Genomic DNA, 25,326 nt, shown 5'->3' with positions numbered 1-25,326 from the left:
GTGATGGTCTAAAATTTGGGGGCCAACAGAGGTGAGGCAAAGCACCTCACCCCCCCACTGGCACCAAGGCCAAATTAGGGGGCCAACAGAGGTAAGGCAAAGAACCACATCCCCCCACTGGTGCAAAGGTCTATCCACAAGTATGGCTGTATGCTGGACCAGTAGTCAGCGATGGGTAAGATCCAATTGCAGTGGTACCAACCTAAGACAGGAGGCTGACACCTTGAGGTCAGCTCATCCGATGACAGTTAAGGACCATATGTAGTATTGGACAACCTAACAGGCATAGTCCCTAATCCACATTGCTTGTTGTTTAATTAAACAGAAGAGGGGAGATGTTGAGGCATGGTCCCTAAGCCACATTGCTTGTTGTTTAATTAAAGAGAAGGGGGGAGATGTTGAGAGCCACTGCCAGTCAGAATGATGCCTGGCATTTGCCAGAGGGAATGTTTGAAAGGTGACGCCAGTGAACCATTGAGATGATGATTTGAGTTAAGCTATATATAATTGCTGTGATGCTGGATTGATTGTATTGTATATTTGACCTTTACTGTTGGGCAATGGGGCGGCTCTTGCTGCCTCAGGTGCCTGCTGCTTTGGAGTTCTCCAGCTGCTTTGGAGTTTTCCGCTACTTTGGAGTTCTCACGGGGATTCCTGGAGGATTCACCTTGGTTGGGGAAGTTCCGGAGGAGGGATTTCCGGTTAGTGTGTGGTGTGGCCTGGGAGAAGGCCACGTGCGTGGTGTTTGTGGGAGTGCAGAGAATAAAGGAGTTCCTGTTTTGAACCTATAAGGCTGTTTTGCAGCTCGGTTATTTTGTGCCCAGCCAGACTGCGGCAAATCATGATGCAAAGAAAAGACCACCAACTCCAAATTTAAGTCAAATTAAAGCAAGCCTATTGTGTACACAAAGAAGGCTGGCCAGTGACTGTCTCTCAAAACTGGGCTAGACACCAGCCCAGCTCTCAGGGAAGAAAAAGTTTATATAGCACAAAAAGTTACAAAGGGGGGTGTCTTGGAAACTCACAGCTGACAGTGTTATGGCAAATGAATTACAAGGGATGAAAGAAGAAGAAGGAAGAAGCAAAAGGGTTTGGCTTGCTCCTCCATGTCAAAGTGCATTGTATCCGAAGATGGCACAAGTGAAGATTTCAAGAGGTGGTGACACAAGTGGGTGTGAGCTGAGCTGTAACAGGTATATATAAAATGGGGATCCGTATAAAGCTTTCCAATGGAGGATGTATGGAATAGATATTTTGTGATGGTTTTCTTCCTGGCCAAAGGTTGGGCTAGACAGAGTAATAAGACATTTGTTAAGAATTAAAATAAAAAGAGTAATTGCACATGCATTTAAAGGCAAAATAACCATTGACATTTGTCAACATTTACTGATTCTCAGGACCTTTATTAAACACATTTTAATACACTATTTCATTTTTTTTTTACTCTAAAACAGAGATTGTTATTATTTTATGAATGAGGAAACAAATTCAGGGAGATGGAGAGATTATATCCAGGCATGCCCATTATGATGGGGTTTGTGTACTATAATGTAAACTCCTTTAACAAGACAAAATAATTGATAATAATATATTCAAAATTAGGTTTCAAAATAATATATATTTCTCATAAGTAGACAAAAATCATAATTTTACAAAACTAACATATAACATATCTCCAAAGCAGAAAAAAATTCACATTACTTAAATCACATATGCTATAATACTAATAAAAAATTATTTTGTCTTCCAAGGTCCTTTTCTGTATTTTGGGACTACATAATCTTTTATTTTTGCTTTGAGTGACATTTTTAAATGCTTTCTACATATATAAATGAAAGATTTTTATTCCAATTAGCAATAATTTACAGTTGTGTTTTTGCCATAAATATGCTTACTGTCAAATTGGAAAGTTTTTATCATTTTTTTTTTCTACATGAGTTATATGATGCAGAAGTATCAGTATTCAAACTATTTTAGCAATAAAATTCTGTGAGTTGGCAGAGTTTGAGAGAGTGAAGACAGAGAGAAAAGCATTTCTATATTGCAAGGCTAGCAATAAAGGAGTCACAGTGCAATTGATTGCAAACCACATGGCTATCTTCCTTCAAACCACAACTAAATTTAACTCAGTGAAATTATCCTTAAAGAGAAATCCTCAAAATTATTTTCTTCCATATGATACAAAGGAAATGGTATAGGCATGAAGTCCAAAAGAAAAAAAAAAGCCATTGGTCTTAATCAATTTCATTACCTTACCTGATTTGAAAAGTTTACATAAGTAGATCTCAAGGTGTGAACAGAAGGTCCAGGAAATTGACTGTCCTGAATCTTTAAGCTTTACTTTTTTCATGGTAATTGAGGCCATCACTCTACAATTCCACTGGCCCGATAAAATGTGACTATGGCTAAGAGGATAGGATTGAATTCTTTTTTCTGCCTTGTTAGATAACATATTTATTACAGTATAATCATCTACTGATATTATATTTGTTTTAAACAATTAAAAAGAAAGTAAAACTACCATGGCTTGTTTGTCTTGTCCAAATTTTCAGGTTTTGATTTCTATAAGCATCAAGTGTGTTTGAGTAATATAGCAGAGTTGTTATCTAAGTACTTTGTCTATAATATGACTAAAATATTTAGATAATTATGAAAGGAAGAGCTACACAGTTAACTCATAAATCACTGTTCTCAGTGACAACCTCAGAAATGGAAATTTATTTTTCTAAGATAAAAAAGTCACCAAGAATTATTTTCTATGTTGGAAACATATATAACTGTAAATGTTTGAAGAAGTTTAAATATAGTTACTATTATTTATTTATTTTAATTAAGTGTCTAGTACAAGATTACATAAATATTATATTTTTATGAGTATCATAGCTCATATTTATTAAACCAATACAGTGCTCTGGAGCTGCACTAGAAGATTTCTATTCTACTCCTTATATCATTACATGTTCATGGCATCCTCTTAAGAATTACTGAAATCTATTCAATTAATGAGCAAACTGAGGCACAGAGATGGGAGGCAACCTGCTTGAGGTAGTCTTCATAAAAAGTGGTGGAGAAAATTATCAGATAAGAGTCTGCTGGTTTATGTAGGCTTGCTACATCATTTATTAGGCATGACTTCAGCACTTTTTTATATAAATGCAATTTGGTTTTGTATAAAAGAAGAACAGTGACTTGACACCATGAAACAATTTTTAAATTAAATAACATTTGCCAATGGCATCCATAAGAAATTAATATTCATATCTTGCTATCTGGAATAAACTGATAACTGAAAATGTTCACTGGATTTCTCAACAAATATCTGTTTTTGCAAATTTAACAGCTGTTCATTCATTATACAATTGGATTATTTTAAAAAGCATTATAATCAATTTCTCATGGTGATTGCATCATCTTTTTCTTTTGAGTATAACTGATGAGATTTGTGAAATAATCTTATTCCAGTATAATTCCATTTCAAAATGAAGAGATTAATTTACCTGACATATGTGCATTTCATATAAGTTTTTCTCATAAGGTGGTATAATTTTTATATTTATATGTTATACATTAAAGCATGTTATATGAATTTTACATGCTTCAGAAGTACACATGCTTCATTTAAGGTAAGCATTACTAAATGTAAAATTTTTATAAATGGTTTTCGTTAGTGGATTAGTTAATCCTTTATAATTTCTCATTTTATTTGATTCTGAAAGTTATCTATGACATACTTCTTCAATTTGCTGAGAAAGAATTCTTTTCACTTTATAACTTTTAATTGCTTTATGAGAATTTTAAAATTTAATACTCTATATTAAGGATGATTTTACCTTGAAAAATGGTTTATAAATTGGTCTTCTTTCTTTTATAGCAGGTTTTATATTTGTATCATTAATGAACTCATTTTAGGATAGTTTATTCTGGAAGACTTTTAGATGTTAGCATCACTTCTTTGTAACTATAAATATTTTGTTAAGTAGGGATATTTGTAACTATCTCTCCCAAGTAGTACACATATATTTTTCAGGTTGTATAAACAGGAAGCTTAACTCTGTAACAAGATACACAAACTTGAGAATTACCATTAACTGGTTAGCTGATCTTGGCCATGTGGCTTTAGCTCTTTAAACCTCAGCTCAATAATTTGTAAACTAGAGATGACACTAACCAAATGGCTGCTTGAGGCTCCAATCAAACAATTCTATATATCCGTGTTCAAGGAGGACATGGAGTACTCTCATCCTAAGTCTTTATGTATATAAGCATTGTGTTTTAAATATTGAAGTAAAGATATTTAAAATAGTGAAGTAAATGGTAGAGGAATGCTAATTGGGGGGCTCAAAAGAAAACAGATGAAGATAAAAAGAGAGAAATGGAGAAATCATGCCTGTAAGATGTGAGAGTAGATGGAATTTCAAACAAAGAAGGTTATGCTGAAATTATGTCAATATGTGTACATCATGGATTCATTGCTATATAAGATTACAGGCCACTTTGAGAGCTCTTTCTAACTTTGCCTCCTTGGGTGGCTTATTTTGTTATTGTTATTTTTATAGAAAACTCTTAGTGCTAGTAATACTTCAAATATTACAAAACCCAGGAGATATAATAGCTTTTGTTATATAAACGTTAAAAAGAAAAGTAGAGAGTTAAATAGAGTTGTTATGTTGTTATAAAAATTGTTAAAATATTTCTTATAAAAATGTTAAAATGTTGTCTGTGTTGACTAATTTTATTTTATGTGAATTTCAAACTTGTTTAAAATATCTATGAAATATTAGCAACATCTGTTCTTTCTGTTAACATTTTATATTTAAACTACTGAGAACTAACACCTTAACCTATTTCCCTTTATATTTATAAATGTATTAACACATTACAATACGCCTTAAAATTCAAATCTGTTGCCCTTACCACTAACTCTTTAGATTAATTTTATTTCATTGGGGAAATTATGTATTACATTTAATTTGCATTTTAAAATTTTGAACAGCTTTTGCTATTGTTATAAAATTCATATATAGTAATGATTTTAAAACTGAAGTAAATGGACATAAAGGTATATATGTTTGCCTCTGAAATACTAACTAGGGATAATTTTCATTAGGCATTTTTCATTGTATTCTTTCAGAAATTCTATGTAAATCATTAAAATGCTATTATGATACTGATGGTATCCTGTTTTTCAGTTCCCTGCCTGAGCTTCTGCACATATCAGAATTCTTTCCCTATTCTAACTCTGCTCATCTTAGATATTTTGACACAGATCTTCACTGTTTTGCAGGAAGGATAGGAAGGCAATACAGTCTTACCTACCAGAAATCCAATGGCTATTTTTATATTGAAATTTCTTACCTGAAGACTAACTTAAAGAAACTACAGGCTGGAGAAGCTGAGGAAAAATGACTGCCCAGAGCAAGACTGAAAAAAAAAAAACACAAGAAAATCACCCTTTAACACTAACATTTTGGATTATAGGGAAGACAAGTTAGAATCTAATTGTTCTGTCTGCTATCAGATGGGGCTATTAACTGACTTTACATTTCCTGTCAGTCACTTGGTATAGTTTGTATCTGTAACAGTTCATTTCATGTTTTCAACATAACCCTTGCTGGTCTGCAATTGTGACATGTTTTAAAACTGACTTTTACATATTTTTTCTTTATATTTCCCTTTGCTAGCAAAAGCAATACCCTTCCACTGCAACTTAATTTTCAAACTATCTTATTCTCCTTTGATCAGTCTTCTATGGTCATATCAATCTTCTTGTTATGCAAACATCTCTCACATTTTCAGCACTTGCTTCTCCTTCAGCTAGGATTTCATAGGGATATTTATATATTCCACTGACTTATACATTTAGATTTCTATTCACATTGTGTTTCCATGATATCATTGCTGAGTACCTAATTCAAAATAAAGCATTACTCTACCTCATTCTCTATCCTTTTGTATAGTTTTGTTTTCTGAAACATCACTTATCATTACCTGACACATTTATTTGTTTTCTTTGTACTTCCACTAGGATATGGTTATGTGAGGACACAGAGAGATTTCAATATACTCTCATGGTAAGAAAAAAGCATACAGCAATCACTAATACATAATCAAATGAATACAATTGTTCATACAATAATAAAAATGATAATAACTGCCAAGTTCAATGTGCTGTAATCTCAATAATTTAAGGGGCTGAGGCAGGAGGATTGCAAATTCATAGCCAGTCTTATTATGTCAACATGAGCTTCAGCAACTTAGCAAGACAGTGTCTCAAAATTAAACAAAAAATAAAAATAAAAAGGACAAAGGATATAGATTAGTAATAAAGTGTTCCTGGGTTAAATGCCCAATACTGGAAAGAAATGATAATAGCTACTCAGCAATTAAATCCAATACCTAAAATAGCCTCTTCCCTGTAGAAGCAGATTTACATGATTAACAATTATTCCTCTTTCTCCTAAAGGATTCTTATTTCCCTCTACTGAATCTCACTTTCCTAATTTACCTTTCCACATTTCCCAAACTAAAAATGTTTTTCTTCAGCCTCTGTCACTTATCTGTGATGTAAGAATTGTCTCCACTGAGTGCCATTGGTAATTCTGCTGTGCTTGCCAGCATTTATTTTGCATTTTATTTTGCATTATCAATGAAATAATATTTCTCCTGATTACAGAGTAATTTAAATCATACATTTTAAGTATGATGTTATATTCACTAAATATGTGATGTATTATTTAAATGTTTTACATTTTAACTAGCAAAATTTTTTCCCTTTCCAATCCAGATGCAGAAGTTAATTTTGGACAAAGGTTAATAAAAGCTAATAGTGGTTTCACTTATGAAAGATGTCAATATAGTAAAAATTCTTGTTTGATTTGATATAATCATTTTTTTCCTTTTATAATTTTTTGTTTTTGAAGGGTAGTTGGACTTATAGTTTAGAAATGCATTTTAATGTGCTGGTTTCTTATCCTTCAGTAAGCCTCAGAGGGTGATACTAAATCCTGAACGGGAACTGAAAGTCTGGGTAAAACATGCCCAACATCACTCTTATTACATCCAGGATGCATATGCTAAGATGACATCAATGGTAAAAAAGGGAGAAGCAATGTTTCTCTTCATATTTTTAAATCTAACTTAGATTTTTTTTATTGTTGTTGTTGTTGTTGTAACAGAGATTGAGATTGAGATTAAACAGGGGGCCTTAACCACTTAACCACATACCCACCCTTTTTTATTTGTAATTTTGAAGACAGAGTCTCACTAAATTTTTTAGGGCCTCACTAACTTGCTGAGGCTGGTCTTGGACTTGTGATTCTCTTGACTCATCTTCCAAGTTCCTGCATTACAGGCATGCACCACCATGCTTGAAATAACCTAGGATTTTATTTATCATAGTTAATTTCAGATATGTTTGGGAGATAAGAAATTGGGCAAACATTTTTCAATTGTCTCTTTTCGTTTTTTTTTTTTTTTTTCTTTTCTCAGAGGCAATTAGGTTGCAGTTTGGTAGAGGCATAAGATAGTATCAAACATGAGACTGTGTCTGTGTACACTGGCTATCATTTAGGTATTCTTTGTTTTCCTGTGATAGGAGGAAAAATAAAAGTTAATATTCAAAAGCAAAGTGAAGCTTCATGTTATTTAGAATTCTGGAGAAGAATGTCATAAAATAATGTTAGACAAATATTCAAAGAAATGTTTGAGAGTCTAGTTTCTCTCTTCCATATTCATCTCTCTTTAGAATTGTTCTTCATTTCATGGTCCAAGATGGCTGAAGTAACTTCTAATTTTACTTCCCCTTGCAGCTTGACTAAAAATTAGATATTTTCCACAAATGTTGGGGCCCTGATAGCATTTTACTTAGAACACTTACTTGGAAAAATTTGCAATTTAAATGATTTTTTGCCCTTTTCAGACACAAATCTGCTACCAGATTTGTGCCCTTTTTCCAGTTCAGAAATAGATATAGATATAGATATAGATATAGATATAGATAGATAGATAGATAGATATACCTTTCTCAAAGACCTAGAAGCAAATCCTTTGAAATGTGACCATTAAGAAAAGTAATGGTCTTGTCTTCTAGTGACTATGGTAGAGAATTCTAACTCAGAAAAGCAACTAGGAAGTACAAATGGTCTAATCCCATTGACTAATTTCTCACCTTGAGTGCTTTCTAATACTTTAGGTGCTGGGTTACCTTGACACTTAAAACTCTCCCTTTTTTTTTTTGGTTCAATAGAGTTGAGTACATACACCCTTTCCTATTATAATAGTGTTCAGCAAAGTCTTCCTTAACTTCTTAACTAGTCTAATGAAATGAAATAAATGTTAAAGACAAAGAGAAAAAAACTGAATATTATATTGTATGTCAATTACAGAACCACAAACAAAACAGAAAAAACCCATACAGCATTTGTGGAAGGAAATTTTGGTAAGATGCTTTATATAAAGTGGCAGAAGATCAAGGGATAGAAATAGGAGAATATTAGAGAGATGGGGTTTGAGGTAGGTGGTCCAATTCTTATGATCTACCTTCCCTATTCAACTTGGAGGGGATTTAGATGACTTGTAAGAGTTTGAAAAAATTGGCCCCTTTTTTCATAAGGATAAAAATGGATGAGAGAATAGTTTGGGTATCTTATGATCTTTTCCCCTCCACCCATTTTTTTAAAGCTATAACTTCTGCTCATAAGTAGGAGTAGACATTTGAAGATGTGAAATGAAAGGAGTTAAGTCAAAAGAGTTTCACGTTAGAACAAATTTTCATAGGTAACTTGGTGCCACCAAAGATGGAGTAGTGATACAGTTCTTTTTACAAATCAACTTTCAATTGTTCTTTGTAATAAAATAGAATTTGTTATTTAATATAAAATAACAAAATAACCAGAAATAGGAAAATTCATCAATATATATTTTTCAATTTACTGAAAGAATTTTATAAAACAGTGTAACTGCATGCCTAAATAGGTTTTACTTGTATTTTAAAAATATTAATATTTCTTTTAATTAGTACTATAAAAATACAAAAGATTAGCTAGGTCTCCTGAGAATTTTCTAAATTTATTTTGCAAGCAAGTACACCTGTTATTATGTTTTACATCTAAATTCTCTGTATTTAGCAAACCTTAATATTTTATTTGATGTTTATTCTATCAAAGAAATCTCACTTATATGAATATACTAGAAGAATTTTTTAAATGCAGTTGGAGGTTACACATGCAATATCTTGGTATGGCAATATCAATCATCTTTAATTTATATTTAATTAAAATAATTACATAATGACTAGCATTCAGGATATGTTTAAAATATCAATTAAGTGACCAAGAATGAGAAACATAAGCAATTTATACCACAATGAAACTGTATTAATCTTCCTTTCTTTTTATGGCTTCTTTAGGAAAGGAAGTCATAATCATAATGTGCTTGCAAATACCTTTAAAACCCTATCTAGGTAAACTCTTCATTATGGTGTTATTATGATAATGCAGATAGCATATATTTTTATCTGATGATATAAATTTCCAATGTAGGAATTCCCAGCTGTTGTGTATCTTCTCCTATATATGATATTGTCTTTTCAAAATTCTATGTAGAAAAGTAGAAAAGGAAGTATGACTTCATTACCAATACCAATATTTCATGTTCAATCATGTTGTGTTGCATTTGATGACAGCATTGCACTTTGTATTCTTGTAGAATTATATCTTGTAATACAACCATAAAAGTTACAATATGAGACTTGGGATTCTTGTAAAGGAATCAACAGATCCTACTCAGGTGTACAGTGACTTATTTCAATGATACTATTAGGATTGCAAACTTACAAAGATATTCAGTAAAATCCTCAATACATTATGAAAAAATAGCTTGTCTTGAAAAGAAAATAATTTTCAAGAGAACAAAATTATTTAACGTATTATTCGTGGTTGAGCCACAATTACAATGTTGATGATTATTCTCACTAGAAGTTTTGATACAAGTAAACAGACATTCAGAAAAAATCCATTATTTTTTTAATATTTTTTTTATTTTTTGGTGGACACAACATCTTTATTTTTATTTGGTGCTGAGGATCGAACCCAGCGCCCTGCGCATGCCAGGCGAGCGCACTACCACTTGACCCACATCCCCAGCCCGCATCATTTTGACTAAGTTCTTTTTTACCTCTTTGCAGATTTGATCATAGTTGACAAAATTTTACCTGTATTTAGGGTTACTTGGAGATTCAATTATACGGGACTGGCCACTGATATATTTTCAAGTTTTCTCTTGTAAGACTTTGTATAACCTATTGATTAGTTTTTCATGTAGCTCTACAAAATGCAGACATGAACTTTGATGTAACATGAATAGGCTTATGCAAGATAAATTAGTCAATAGAAGTACTTTTTGAATAAAAGTACCTATAATTTAACTTTTCTTCTTCTTCTTTTCCCTTCCACAATCACATTTCTTTATTTCTTTCCTGACATATTACTGCATACTTTATGATCACATCTTTATTTTCAGTGTGAAATTTGAAGTAATATTTCACATTTTCTTATTCCTCAAAACTTTCTGATTGAGACCTTTTTTATCACAGTGAAATTATTTGTGCCTTAGTTTTAGAAAGTTTTTCCACATATATTCTCTCATTTTACAATGTCACTTATGTATATGATGAAGCTATCCCAGATAAAAGTTGCCCTAAAGGGAAACTTCAAATAATTATTTAATTACTTTATCGTGTTTCTGTGGAAAAAGAAAGATGCATATGCTTTTATCACTTTTGAGTACATATTACCTTAGTTATTGGTGCTTCTATCAGAATATTTTGATATTCTCTGAATGGAAATTATGAGATCCCTCAGAGGGATATCAAATAGTAATACTGCCAAACCCCTCCTGACACTCACTGGTCTTCCTCAAGGGAAAGCATGAAGTGCCTGAGGGATGAAGTGTGTTATGATGCTAAGTATGTGCAATTCATCCTTATGCTTTTTATGCTTGGAAGACAGCTTGCCTTCAGGAAACAGACACAGCTTGTCCTGCTGTACAAGATATTCTGCCATTTTGGAAGATTGTCTGCATTCATTTACCAGAGACTGGATCAATATTTTTTTTTCTACTTCTGAGGTAAAAATTAGTAACTTTAAACTGGGAATCACTAGTAATACCTATGATATATTTATTTTCATCTGTCATTTTAACACTCTATTGATTCAGAATTCAGGGAGAGAATATGTGACTTTATATCTTGAAAGTTTCATATTATAATATGTCCCAAAAAACTGCAAAACAATATATGTGCTGCTTAGTTTTTTTCTGGCCAAGGTACCAGATATAAAACAGAGTCCTTGGCAGGAGAGGTAGTATTCCGATATGGAAGCTTATACATTAAATTGTCTTCAAAATACTAGTGATAAAAAATATGTCTGAATGGTTTTCAACCCATAGAGTATAGTATAACATAAATGAACTTTGCAACTATTTTTCCATTTAAGTGAAACTGATTTGTGTTCAGAAGAGTGAATAGCTACAAGTTAGAAGTAGTATTCATTGAAGAGACAATATGTGAGCCAGAAGACAGAGGAAGCTATAGAACTAATAAATATCTTTGGACAAGGCTTACAGTAAGGCCTGCATCACCTTTGGAAAATATTTTTTCATGGGTCCTCAGCTGATATAAGCAATTTCAGTAAAAATATGAGAATTTTAATGAAATTTAGAATAATAGGTAGATAAGAGATATTTGTTTTAGTCTGATCAGTTAAATTGCCAAAACACCAATTTTTCCTGATCTTGGACACAGAAAACCATTCCTTCTTTTGGTTGTAGTTGCATTCACAATTCCTAGCTAATTCTACACCTCTCATTATAAGAAAGAATGTCAGCACTATTGTTAATCACAAATTCATGTGTTGATTTTATAATACCTGCCTAATATCATCTCTCTCTTATCAGAGTTATGATTGCAGCACTGTTATTAATCACAAAAACTGTTCTTTGAAACTAGTTTGTATTGAAGCAAAAAAGATTTTCTTACTTATGTAAGAACATATTTGGGTGGTTATATGTCATTACTAATATCATGATGCATCATGATGCATTAAGTCACCAAAACTCCTGGCTTGCAATGACTCTCCCAAATGTCCTTACTTGGCTGTAGTGGTAAAGTGTGCAAGTGCAAATATTGCTGTGATATGAAGAGGAATACTTGACTTATGGCAGGGAACCTCAAAAACTGGTAAATTGACTATCATGCATACCATTAGTGGGGACCCATAATAACAATGATACTGTCATAATAAAGTCTGTTAGAATCCCTGTAGACTGGAATGTAAAAACAAAGAAGGGCAAGAGGTAGGAACTGTTAATCCCAGTTGATTTTTGGACTCTAAATCAGAAAATGGTTCTGACCCATGTCTGAAATGACTGATATAGCCCCATATCATAGTATTATCACTATTTCATTGTTACAATTTCAAGTCATCCTATGAAATGTATAACATACAAGATAATAGGCGCTATCTGCTTTTCAGGACATAATCTAGAATTCTAATCTACTGGTCTGAGACTCAGGGTTCTTTGGATATCTGGTCAACTTAAAGTTGGTTTGAGTTGGAGGAGGGTATTCAAAATCACCCTAAAGGAAAGAGATTGCACTAGTGTTTAGACATAATATTTCTGCTTCTGATATGTTTCAGGTCCCAAAATGAGTAATCCTTTAAAGAAACTGCTTCAAAATTGCTGAAAGTAGGAAGAAGCCCATGGTGCACATTTCTTGCTTGATTTAAACAAACAAACAGAAAACACTGATTTAGATTTTAATCCTAAATTTGGGATTTATGAGAAACAACAGTGAAAAAAAGAACTTAAGTAGTTAACTAATATTTTAATGACCTTTTCTAAAAATCTTTACCATAGAATTTATAGCCACTTGGCAATTCGGTGGCAGAAAGAAATGAGAAAATAGACTTAATGGGTTTATGATACAGTGAACCCTCTTTAAATAATAATATTGATTCAGCTTAGCTCAGACAGTAAATCATGTTGAAATGAAATCATGTTATTTTGGTAAATTCTAAAGTAAAATTTCAGGAATATTACTGTTCTCTCCCCCCCTACGCCAGTTCAGTGGAAAGGAAATGGATATTTTGAGGTAGACTGAAGAACTTCACTCAGGGATACGATTGGAAAAGCCCATTGTCCAGGTAGAACATTGCTTATATATTGGAGTTCAAGAAATTTTTCATTCTTAGAAAACACAGGGTGCATAAAGTACAATGTTACTGCAATGGAATAATTTACATTGATTTATCTTTTTCCATGAGGCCAACAAGTTATTTTCCCTATTTTGAAGAACTATATATTTTCTTGACTGTATCTTTACAAATTTAAGGATTTACATTTTGGTTTTTGGATAGCATACTATTTACTTGTAGGAGATAACGGTGTCATTCTAAAAGAAATGGTATATAGCATCACAAAAATGCAAAGTAAAAGAATTTAAAATGTCACAGTAGAATGTCATACAAATTGGGCAATTACATTCATTAAGCATCTATATTATGCTTCTGGGAGGCTAATTGCTATTTCTCTTACAGTGAATGGATGTAGCAATTACAAATTTGAAGACTTTGTTATTCATATTCATTTTGTGTGCATACAATATGTGGATAATATATGTGTATGAATATACAGCATATTTATATATGCATTTGTATATGCAGGCATTTGCATACACATATAAACATCTAAGTGCGTATACATATTTGCTTCTATGTATATATATAAATGATTACATGAGAATGTTATAATTTTTAAATGCAAATAAAAGTATCAGCTACTTTGGCTTATTTTTTATTGCCTTAGAGTCAGACTTCTCCAGTTATAAGACTGTCAGAATATTTTGGATGAGTAGGCCCCCATTTTACCTTATAATATAAAAAGAAATGTTGGCAAATCTGTGTAGCTGATTTGATCATACAGTTAAGTAACTATTTTGCCCATAAATTATTTTATATTTTTTTCTGAATGTATTTAGGACTGACTAGAAAATACATCAAAATGAATTAGCTCACCTTGTTATCTCTTCTGGGTAGCTACTTCAAGAAGGCATTATAAACTGGATTGCTATGAATATTTAAGGATGCCTAAACAGTTTTCTGAAGGATGCACAAACAGAGTATCCTTTATTGGGCATGCTGGTACCAAAGTATTTCAAAAGTTGGAATATTTCGAGACTTTACTAGTTGAGCATTCCTAATCTAAAAATATGAAATCCAAAATGATCTAAATTCATTTTGGATTTTAGATTTTGCATTAAGAACACTCATTCTATATAACATAGCACTTACATTTTTAATTTTATAAATGCATTTTTTTGTTTTAAGTCTGGAAAGATACCAGTTTCTTTAGTATAAATAAGTTCATATCAAAACTACATAGACCAAAAAATGAAGCATACACAGATATATTTTTTTACCCTCCATAAAACTGTGCATATCTGACATTTTCTGGTAATATGCCATTTACTAGACTTTTTAATATCAGGTCTGATGGCCATAGAGGTGGCATTCTCTGTATTTCAATTTATGTTATGAGTAATATGTATGGGTATTAATATGGGATATAGCATATACTATACACACATATACATATATACTATATCCCATATTGATAAGATGCTTGCAATTCAGACCAGCCCTTGCCATCAAAAGTATTGGCACACATCTATGTTTTGGAACCCAAGAAAGAAAAAGTGCAGAAGTAGTCTGTATGAAACAAAAATTGAAACAGAAGTTAAAAGATAAGAAATGTTGCTTAAATTGATATGTAGATTAAATGAGATAATTGAGAATATATTTTCAAATGCGTAACAACTACATACTATTAAAGAAAAACCAACTTTAATACTATTAAAGAAAAACAACACTATGGATCATTTTATAGATAAGGAAGTTGTAGATTGTTGAAGGATGCAATTCATTTGACTATATTTTTAATCTTGGGAATACCATATATCATATGGTATTTGTCTGTTGGCCACTCAATTTTTACTTCTGTAATCAATGACTGCACATCTCATTTTCTAGCCATCTTTTCCTTTCTTCTACCTATCTTTACTTAACACTTACTGATCTTTCACAGTAATATAATTTTATAGAGGCAGTAATTTTTATATAGGCTCTTTCTATAGAAATCCTAGCTTTGAAATCATGATGATTCTAGAGATGGACTTATCGAATAGGTACAGAAAGATGCCCAACAAGAAATATTTACTGGCTTATCCTACCCATCCATAAAGATCAACTTATGAAAGTATAATGAAGAATAATGAATATAGTGGAAAATTGAGCTGATGATTAACATAAAGTGTGATCATTTTTAAAGCACATTTCATATTATGTTATTGTAAAGAAAGCTATTAAAGCAATCCAATTCTATCTTTCAATTCTTATATTCACTTTTCATTATTTCTAAAATTTTAATTCCAAAATATGCCAAAATTAAAATTTGTTATGTTTGCATATATTTTTCTTTGTCACTTACTGGTCTCTAAAATATTATGTGCAGATTTTGTAATTTTCCCTCAAAAATTACTTTGCATAAATCACATGATTTTCAGTGCCTTTGCCTAATAAAAATAATGAGCAAAAGTAAAATGCAAATGACAGGATCTGATGCAACAGTGAATCATCCAAATGCCTGATTCCCTTGACTTAAATCTGCTGCTGCCATAGAAGCAAGTGTCTGTGTTCTGACAGATTGTTTTAGAGCCCACTGTCTTTTTCAGTTTTTATGGACTTCTTTTACCCCACTCCTCTTTCCACTCCCTCATTTATGATAAAATCATAGTGCTTGGAAATGCTAATTCTTTTTAAGCATTATTTTAACCACATCAATATTCACCACAGTTTGGTTTTCTATAATTCTCTCCAAAGAGAATAATAAGAAAATATTCAAAAACCTTTATTAAGAGCTTGATATATTTTGCCCAATGTACCTCACTCATTCAAGATTTAGTGCAGTCTTCCTATTCCCTTTGCAGATTTTTTTTTTTGAGAGAGAGAGAGAGAGAGTTTTTTAATATTTATTTTAGATTTCGGTGGACACAACATGTTTATTTTATTTTTATGTGTGCTGAGGATCGAACCCAGTGCCCCATGCATGCCAGGCAAACGCGTTATCGCTTGAGCAACATCTTCAGCCCAATGCAGATGTTAAACTTCTTTTTTGTTTCATGCAGCTGAAAGTGATCAAATATATGTGTGTATGTGTATACATATATATCACATTCACAATTTTATTTTCTCCAAGTATATACTTGCATACATTATAACAGAATTAAATTTATCTATTGGTGCATTATTTTGTATTGAAAGCTTTAAAGGTGAGACCTTTAAAATTGGTCTTATTGGGGAGAAATTGAGGTGTTACAGGCTTGTGTTCCCTCTGGATCTCTAAGAGTGAAGTCTGCAATGGCCAGTAGACTCTTTCACATATTGTATCACTGTGAAATTTACTCTTCTGTGTTCCTCTTCCACATTTACTGAATCCTTGTGATTATATTTATGCCACTCAGATAATTAGCACATCTACCTCAAAATATAAAAATATGCTGAAGAGCAACTTTATTTCTAACAATATGTCTGCTTGCCTTGTCACAGACTATTTACGGGTTTTGTTGATTATATATATATATATATATATATATATATATATATATATATATATATATATATAAAACTTTGGAGGTGTTTTTATTTTGCCAACCACTATGAATGAGAACCTATATTAATATAAACAAATATACATTTACATGTACATACACATATGTACATATTGTGCAAACATACAAATATATGGTTAGAAGTCTGCAATAAAAATTTCTAAAGGGTATGGATTGCCTGAGAAAGAAGTCACAAATTATCTTCATCAAGTACTAATATTTACTACAATATTATGGTTTTTACATTCTTTTACCCTCTGAACTTTACAATAATCCTTAGAGATGGCAGGTCAGATTTTACCATATTTTGCTGATTAGTTATCACATATAAATTGCTAAAAGTTTCCAAAATATTACTCATTTCACATTGAGTACTCTCAAATTATGTTTCTCCAATTTATAGGGAATGAAAATAAATCTCCATCTTAAAGACCTCAACTGATTTCCAATAAGGTATTACTTAAAGCTTATTTGTCACTCTGTTCATTGCACATTAATCTGACAGAGACGAGTTATTTAGGATTGACTTTGAAAAAGTTACAGCCGTAAAAGGCTTAGGCATTTTTCCCCCACTTAAGTATCAACCTAATATGTTAATTTCCACCCATTCTAAGCGTTTTAGTAATACAACTCTCATTTAATAAGCCTTCATAGAAGATTTTAGGACGGCTGACTGGGGAGGAGCAGGGGTGGGGGAGGAAGAGGAAGGGGGTGGACAATCCTGGGTCGCCCTCTGGCTCTGTCTGCACCCCCCTCCCTTCGCTCCCAGGCGACGTTTTCAGGACTCGCCTCCCCTCACGCGTCTGCGGGGGCCAAGGGGGAGTCAGTGGCTGCAGATAAACAAGGCCGAGGCAGCGGCGGCGGCTCAGGAACAGGGAAGGCTGAGGCGGCCAGCACGCAGCGCTGGCCGGGGAGGCAGGGGCGTCCCTGAGACACCAGGAGGGCGCCTCGCAATGCGGACAGCGCCCCCCACAGCCGCCCTATCAGGAAGGAGCCCGATGGCCCTGTGGACCAACACCCATCCCCCCACGCCCAGCACGCGGGCCCTGGCGCTGCGCCCCTGTGGCGCCTCCCACCTGCCCTCCCGCCCTTCCATGGCAGCTGCGTTGGCCTGCCATACCTGTTGTCTGTATGGCGTCATGATGTCAAACCAGATTGCAAAGAATTATGGATATTCTGGTGAGGATGAACCCAACCTTGTGGGTGTAATACATCATGAACTGCAGTTTGTGGAAGAAGGACTCTGGGAAATGGCCTTTCCTATGAATGTAGGACGCTGCTCTTTAAAACGATCCACAATCTCTTAGAAAGGTGCCTAATGGATAAGAACTTCGTTAGGATTGGGAAGTGGTTTGTTCGACCCTATGAGAAGGACAGAAAGCCAGCCAGCAAAGTGAACATTTGTTGTGTGTTTCCATTTTTTCCTCACGGAGAAAGTAATGTATGCACAAGTGTGGAGATTGCCCAACATCAGCCAATTTATTTGATCAGTGAAGAACATATACACATGGCTCAGTCTCCACCTGCATCATTTCAAGTACTGGTGAGTCCATATGGCTTAAAAGGCATGCTAACAGGCCAAGCATATAAAATGTCAGACCCAACCACCTGCAAGTTGATTGAGAAATGGCAATATTTCTACCTGACGGTGCTAAAAAAGAAAGAGGAGTTGAAAGAGGAAGAAGAGTTTGGATATGATGATGATTTCCCTGTGGCAATCAAAGTAATTGTTGGTGGTGTTCAGATGGTCTACCCTTCAGCTTTTGTATTGATCTCTCAGAATGACATCCCAGTTCCTCAGAGTTTTGCCACTGCTAGAGGCCACATTACAGTTGGGCAGCTGGGACTTGGTAGGGTGAAGGACCCAAGTAACTAGGGGATGCCTCTGATCCCTCCCACCTCTCCAGAGCAGGCTATCACAGGAGTGGAGATATGCAGACTGCTACCAGTCATCTGGGTTCCCAAGACCAGGGGATGGTAACTATGCACAGTCAAAGAGATCAGAGAAGATTCCTTCAAAACTCCACAATCATATGGTTCATCGAATCTGGAAGAAATGCATTCTCAACAGAACCCAGTCCAAGAGGAACCAAATGTCAACTCCAGATCTTGAAGAAGAGCCTGCTAACAATCCTGCTACCTAGGATTTTGTGGATCCAACCCAAAGAGTCAGCTATTCTTGTTCCAGGCATAAACTTTTAAAACCGTGTGCAGGAAGACCCAATTGACCTCCCACAATGTATCAATCAGGGTTCAGTGCAGGACCATCATCATCTTCATCTTTACCACCTCCTGCTTCTTCTAAGCACAAAATAACATAAAGACAAGTAAAAGTAGATAAGTTGCAAAAGAGATCCTGGATACCATTCCATCATAGGCCCTCTGTGGCTGAAGAGTTATGCATGAAACAGGATACACCAGGACAGAAGATAAGATTGGCATGGATGGACTCCTCCTTAGAGGTGTCTAGCAGTTGGAAGTATGATAAGCAAATGTTCGTGCCTTCCAGGAATACAAGCAAGCAAATTGAATCTGAATTCTATGGATTCACCTCATTCCCCTATTTCCCCTCTGCCACCAACACTCAGCCCTGAGCCATGAGGTCAGGAAACAGAAAGTTTGGACCCACCTTATGTCCCTGTGAATCCAGCCCTCTATGGAAATGGGCTAGAACTTCAGCAGTTATCTACTTTGAATGACAGAACTGTCCTCATAGGCCAAAGACTGTCTCTAATGGCAGAGATCAGCAAGATAGCCTTATATTGTGGGGTTAAGCCCTCAAACCCATAGTCATCAGATAAATCATGGCAGAGTTTTCATCTCCTAGCCAGCGATGATGCTGAGTTTAGGCCTCCAGAGCTCCAGGGTGAGAGATGTGATGCCAAAATGGAGGTGAACTCAGAGAGCACTGCATTGCAAAGACTCTTTGCACAACCTAACAAATGGTTTAAAATCTGGCAAGACAAGCAGCCCCAGATGCAGTCACTCCACTTCCTTGACCCGTTGCCTCTGTCACAGCAACCTGGACACAGTTTCAGAGAAGTCAGTGACCCATATACCTCTGAAGATGGCAACATAAAATACATCTTCACAGAAAATAAGAAATTCAAACAAGGGACAGATGAGGATTCCCTGAAAAAAAAAAAAGTCAGAGGATGGATTTGGTTCCAAGGATGTCACTACACCAGGTCATTCCACACTGGTGCCTGATGGGAAAAATGCCGTGTCTATTTTCAGTTCTCCTACTAAAACAGATGTCCAGCAGGATAATGCAGCTGGCAGAGCTGGCTCTAATAGCCTTATGCAGGTGACAGATTTGGCACCTTCCCTGCATGACTTAGACAACATCTTTAATAATTCTGATGATGACGAACTTGGGGCTGTATCACCTGCACTGCGCTCTTCAAAAATGCCTATAGTTGGAATGGAAGATCAACCTTTTGGGAAATATGGAAGAGCTGCTGTTCCATACCCACCAACAATTGCAGACTTGCAAAGGATGTTCTCCACCCCTCCATCTTTGTAACAGCATCTGGCATTTTCTTCTCTGATGAATTATAAAGATGTGATCAGTTCAGAGACAGTGTCAGAATTAGGCAAAATGGAGAGTCCTATTGACAGTATAATTTCAACACACCTCACAGAATTCAAAATGGAAGTAGAAGATGGATTAGGAAATCCCAAACCAGAAGATATAAAGGACTTTTCATATGTGCACAGAGTTCAGCCTATTCAGCCTTTTGTGGGATCTTCCATGTTTGCTCCACTGAAGATGTTGCCAAGCCATTGCCTGCTACCCCTGAAGATACCTGATGCCTTCTGTTTCAGCCTTCATAGGCAATTCCTCCTAAAATTGAACAACTGCCCATGGCCCCTGCAGCCACTTTCATTAGGGATGGCTACAATAACATGCCTAATGTTGGGAGCCTAGCAGATCCAGACTATCTGAACTCACAACAGATGAACACGCAGATGATGCTGAACAGCACTGCCCCAGCCAGTAACAGTGGGGCAGGAGTGCTCCCATCTCCAGCGACCCCTTGTTTTCTCTCCCCATACCATGAACCCCAGAACCCCAAGAACTCCCAGAGGTGGGGTCACTGCCAGTGGTCAAGGTTCTGTTAAATATGACAGCACTGATCAGGGGTCACCAACCTCTGCCCCTTCTACCACACAGCCTCTTAACTCTGTGGAGCCTGCCACCATGCAGCCAATTCCTGATACCCACAGTCTTTATGTCACCCTGATTCTTTCTGATTCTGTGATGAATATCTTTAAAGACAGAAACTTTCGCAGCTGTTGCATCTGTGCCTGCAACATGAACATCTAAGGGGCAGATATTGGGCTCTACATCCCCGATTCTTCCAATGAGGACCAGTACCACTGCACCTGTGGGTTTAGTGCTATTATGAGCTGCAAACTTGGCTACAATTCAGGACTCTTTCTTGAAGATGAGTTGGATATTTTGGGGAATAATTCTGATATTGGTCAGGCTGCAGAGAGGTGCTTGATGATGTGTCAGACCAAGTTTGTTCCTCAGATGGAGGGAGCCAGAAAATCCCAGGAGACACCCATAAGCCTTCTTTTCCTCCTTCAGAATCAACATACACAATTGTTTGCTTCTCTGAGTTTCCTGGACTGTATTTCCTTTAACAGTCACCAAACTCTTCCCTGTATCAGCTGGAGTTATGGCCGGGTACAGGCAGACAACAATGATTACTGGACAGAGTGCTTTAATGTGCTGGAGCAGAGATGGCAGTATGTGGATAATCCCACTGGTGGGAAAACGGATGAAGCTCTGATGAGAAGTGCCACTGTGCACTCTTGGCCTTATACCAACATGCTAGACATCAGCATGCTCTCCTCTCAGGATGTGGTCCACCTGCTGTTGTCTCTGAAACCCTTTCTCCAAGATGCCATCCAAAAGAAGTACATGGGCAGAATCTGGGAGAACATCCAGCATGTGCAGGGACCACTCACCTGGCAGCAGTTCCATAAGATGGCGGGACGTGGAAGGTACAGTTTCAGAAGAATCTCCTGAGCTGTTACCTATCCCTACCCTGGTAGGCTATGACAAGGACCTCCTGACCATCTCACCATTCTCATTGCCCTTTTGGGAAAGGCTGTTATTGGACCCATGTGGGGGCCACCATGATGTTGGCTATATTGTGGTGTGTCCACAAAATTAGGATTTGCTCGAAGGAGCCAAAACTTTCTTCAGGAACTTGAGTGCTGTATATGAAATGTGTAGGCTTGGGCAGCACAAGACCATCTGCAAAGTGCTATGTTGCTGAGAGCCATAGCCAAGTAGGAATGACGCATGGCATTTTTGGTTGAAAGGTGACCCCAGCAAGCCATTAAGATGATAATGATTATGTTAAGATGTGTATTTAGTTGGATATTATACCCCTGTTGTCCACCTCGGCCTGCTCTTGCGGGACTCCCGGAAAGTTCCCACTGGTTGGGGAAGTGCGGTAGGAGGGAATTCCGGAGGAGGAATTTCCTGTTGGTGTAGTGTGTCCCGGGATAAGGCCGAGTGCATGGCATTCACAGGAGTTTTGGAAATAAAGTTTGTTCCTGCTTGAGTGGCTCGTGATTTGTGCCCAGACAGACTGCGGCACTATGTGATGGTCTCATGTGTGTGGGAAATACCTTGGCACAGAAACTGACAGATGAGCTTGTGAGCAAATGGTTGAACCAGCCTTGGAGCCTGGGATTTTCTGGCTCCCTCCATCTGAGGAACAAACTTGGTCTGACACATCATCAAGCACCTCTCTGCAGCCTGACCAATATCAGAATTATTCCCCAAAATATCCAACTCATCATTCCAAACTCAGACTTTATGTGCAAGTTTGCTGCCATCACCTAGCACCTTATTTACCCACTCTGCAGCTAGACAGCAGCCTGTTGATACCACCTAAATATCAGACCCCACCAACAGCAACACAGGGACAAGCTCCACCTGGGAATGCTGGGCCTTTAGCTTCAAATTCAGGATCAGCAGCTCCCTCAGCTGGCAGGGCATTCAATCCTATCTTTAATTGTGGTTCTACAAACCCCCCAACAAGCAGTTCCACATCTGGTTCCTCCATGCCCCCCAGTCTTGTCATCTGATACTGCTCCAGGTATTAACAATATGAGCACTACTTCTTCCTCAGGACTCAGTGGTAGTGTTAGAGGGCAGAACCCCAGTTTTGGGGACAGTGTTTTGGGGACAGTGCCATGGACAGAACCCAAGGGTATATGGGCTGTGGTGGAGACAATGAGTTGGGCAGAATTCCTCCCAGCCCATGCAGGATGGACAAGAAAGTGTTACAGAAAGGGAGAGAATAGGAATTCCCACAGAGCCTGACTATGCAGACAGCCAAGCCTACCCTCCCACTGTTGTCATTTACATGGTAGACACATTCACCTACACTACCAAGGAAGACTCCACTTCTGGAAACTTCATGCTCTTGAGCTTGATGCACTGCTACACACAAATGCTGGATAATTTACCTGAGCATATGAGAAATTCTTTCATTCTCCATATTGTGCCTTGCCAGTACATGCAGCAGACAGTGAAGGATGAACAATTTTTCTACATTTAATACATGGAATCAATGGGATTTTCAGTGTACTGCCAGTGCAGGTGACTCTGCCCACACAGATCCATATTGAATCCCTCACAGGATTTGGGCCTGCAGCCAGCATTAAGATGACTCTCAAGAACCCTGAGCAGCCCAGCCCAATTTAGCTTTACTCCCCTCCCTTTATATTGGCCCCAACCAAGGACAAATCAAAGCAGACAGAGCTGGGAGAGAACTTTGGTGAGGCCAGCCAGAAGTACAACATGCTCTTGGTGGGCTATTGTTGATCCCATGACCAGCATTGGCTCTTGGCTTCCTGCACTGACCTTCATGGGGAGTTATTAAAGACCTGCATTGTGAATATTGCTTTACAAACAGGTCATGGAAGAGTAAAGTATCTGCATGCAAGATTGGACTTCAGAAACTGTGGGAATGGTGCATAGGTATTGTGCAAATGACATCACTGCCCTGGAGAGTTGTGATTGGAAGACTTGGCATCTTGGCCATGGGGAGCTTAAAGATTGGAGTATCCTCCTTGGAGAATGTTCACTACAGACAATCAGCAAACAGCTCAAGGATGTGTGCTGGACATGTGGAGCCCCCCATGGAACCCCAAGGGTCCTTTGTAGTGATGCCAGATGCTGTCACAATGGGCTCTGTATTTTGCCAAAGTACTGCACTGAACCTGTAGTCTTATCAGCTGTACACCCCTCAAGACACATCTTGTACATTCTGGTATTCCCAACATCATCAACCATCCAAGTGGCTCAGCAAACTATCCCAATGAGGATGGTTTCAGCCCTAACAATGATTATAAGTTTGTTGATCTTCCATTTCCAGATGATATGGACAATGACATTGGCATATTAATGACTGGGAACCTCCATTCCTCTCCCAACTCCTCCCCAGGCTCTCCTCTGGAATTGGTGTGGGCTCTCACTTCCAGCACATTCTGAGCCAGGTCAAGCATCTTCTCTCAAGAGAGGCAACAGAGGAGCTCAAGCAGAAGCCCTTGGCCCTTGAGTATTTTGTGTCAACTGCCAAAGCTGAGAGTCTCTCCCAGTGGTTTTTGGTCATCATGTCCCCAGACTCAGAATCAGTGCCCTCTCTTCCTAAAGGCTTCACTTCAACACCACATCTCTGTAGCACAGTTGGATGAACTTCTCCCTGCCAGAAATTCTCAACGGGTTCCACACCCTCTGGAATCCAAGACATCTGATGTTTTAAGGTTTGTTTTGGAGCAGTACAATGCACTGTTCTGACTCATGTGCAATACAGCCACCCAGGATTCCTGTCTTCCCGTCCACTTGTGGTGCTCACTCAGTTGTAGAATGCCATCATAAATATACTTTAATTGGAAAGCACTTGTTCTCTCTGGCTCAGTTCCTTCTCCCACAGCTTCTGTGTGAGGAACCTGCTATACTTTGCAAATAGCCCACATCCTTTTCCTCAGACCAGTAGATCCTGTCAAGAACACACTGGGTTTTAGGAGTTCTGCGATGCTCAGTGCAACCCGCATTGTGAGAAGGATGACAGTTTCATACCAAGGCAGTTGAGCTCTGTCCAAAGCCGTGGAGGCAAGTATCTTAACTAGTTTTGTATAGTCATAATGGAAATATATTTTCTAGTGAATTCTTATCAAAAACCAGTTCTCTCCTCTCATTAGAGCAAAAGGGACTCATGTACATATCACAATGGAAAGTGTTTTCTCATAAAATCAGTTATAAATATGGTGAATATTTTCTGGACCATAGGAATATTATTTCAAAGAACTATTACAACTTAACCATTAAATTAGTACTTGAAGTTGAACCTTCATGATGGGACTTTTTTTTTAAATGCCTTTTTAAAGCATTAATGGCTAATAGAAGTATTTTATGACTCCTCTTTCCAGGTCCAGAGGGTTGTATTTGAGACCTTGTTTCTAACCCTTGTGTTGCTGTGTGTTTCTGTCTGAGGGTAGTAGCGGGCATGGACCAGCCTCCTGGAGCCACTTTGATAAGGGCTTGAGCTCTTTTCATCTGTGGAGAGAAT

General features: G+C 36.6%; 1 pseudogene; it reads left to right on the top strand.

Moving 5' to 3' along the window:
* The first annotated feature begins 560 nt into the window (after window positions 1-560).
* Window positions 561-24,646, top strand: LOC114083637 (mediator of RNA polymerase II transcription subunit 13-like; annotated as a pseudogene).
* The last annotated feature ends 680 nt before the right edge of the window (window positions 24,647-25,326 follow it).

The sequence above is a fragment of the Marmota flaviventris genome, chromosome 16, assembly GCF_047511675.1.
Source record: "Marmota flaviventris isolate mMarFla1 chromosome 16, mMarFla1.hap1, whole genome shotgun sequence".
In the NCBI taxonomy this organism is placed as follows: Eukaryota; Metazoa; Chordata; class Mammalia; order Rodentia; family Sciuridae; genus Marmota; species Marmota flaviventris.
This window is presented reverse-complemented; position numbering and strand designations above follow the sequence as displayed.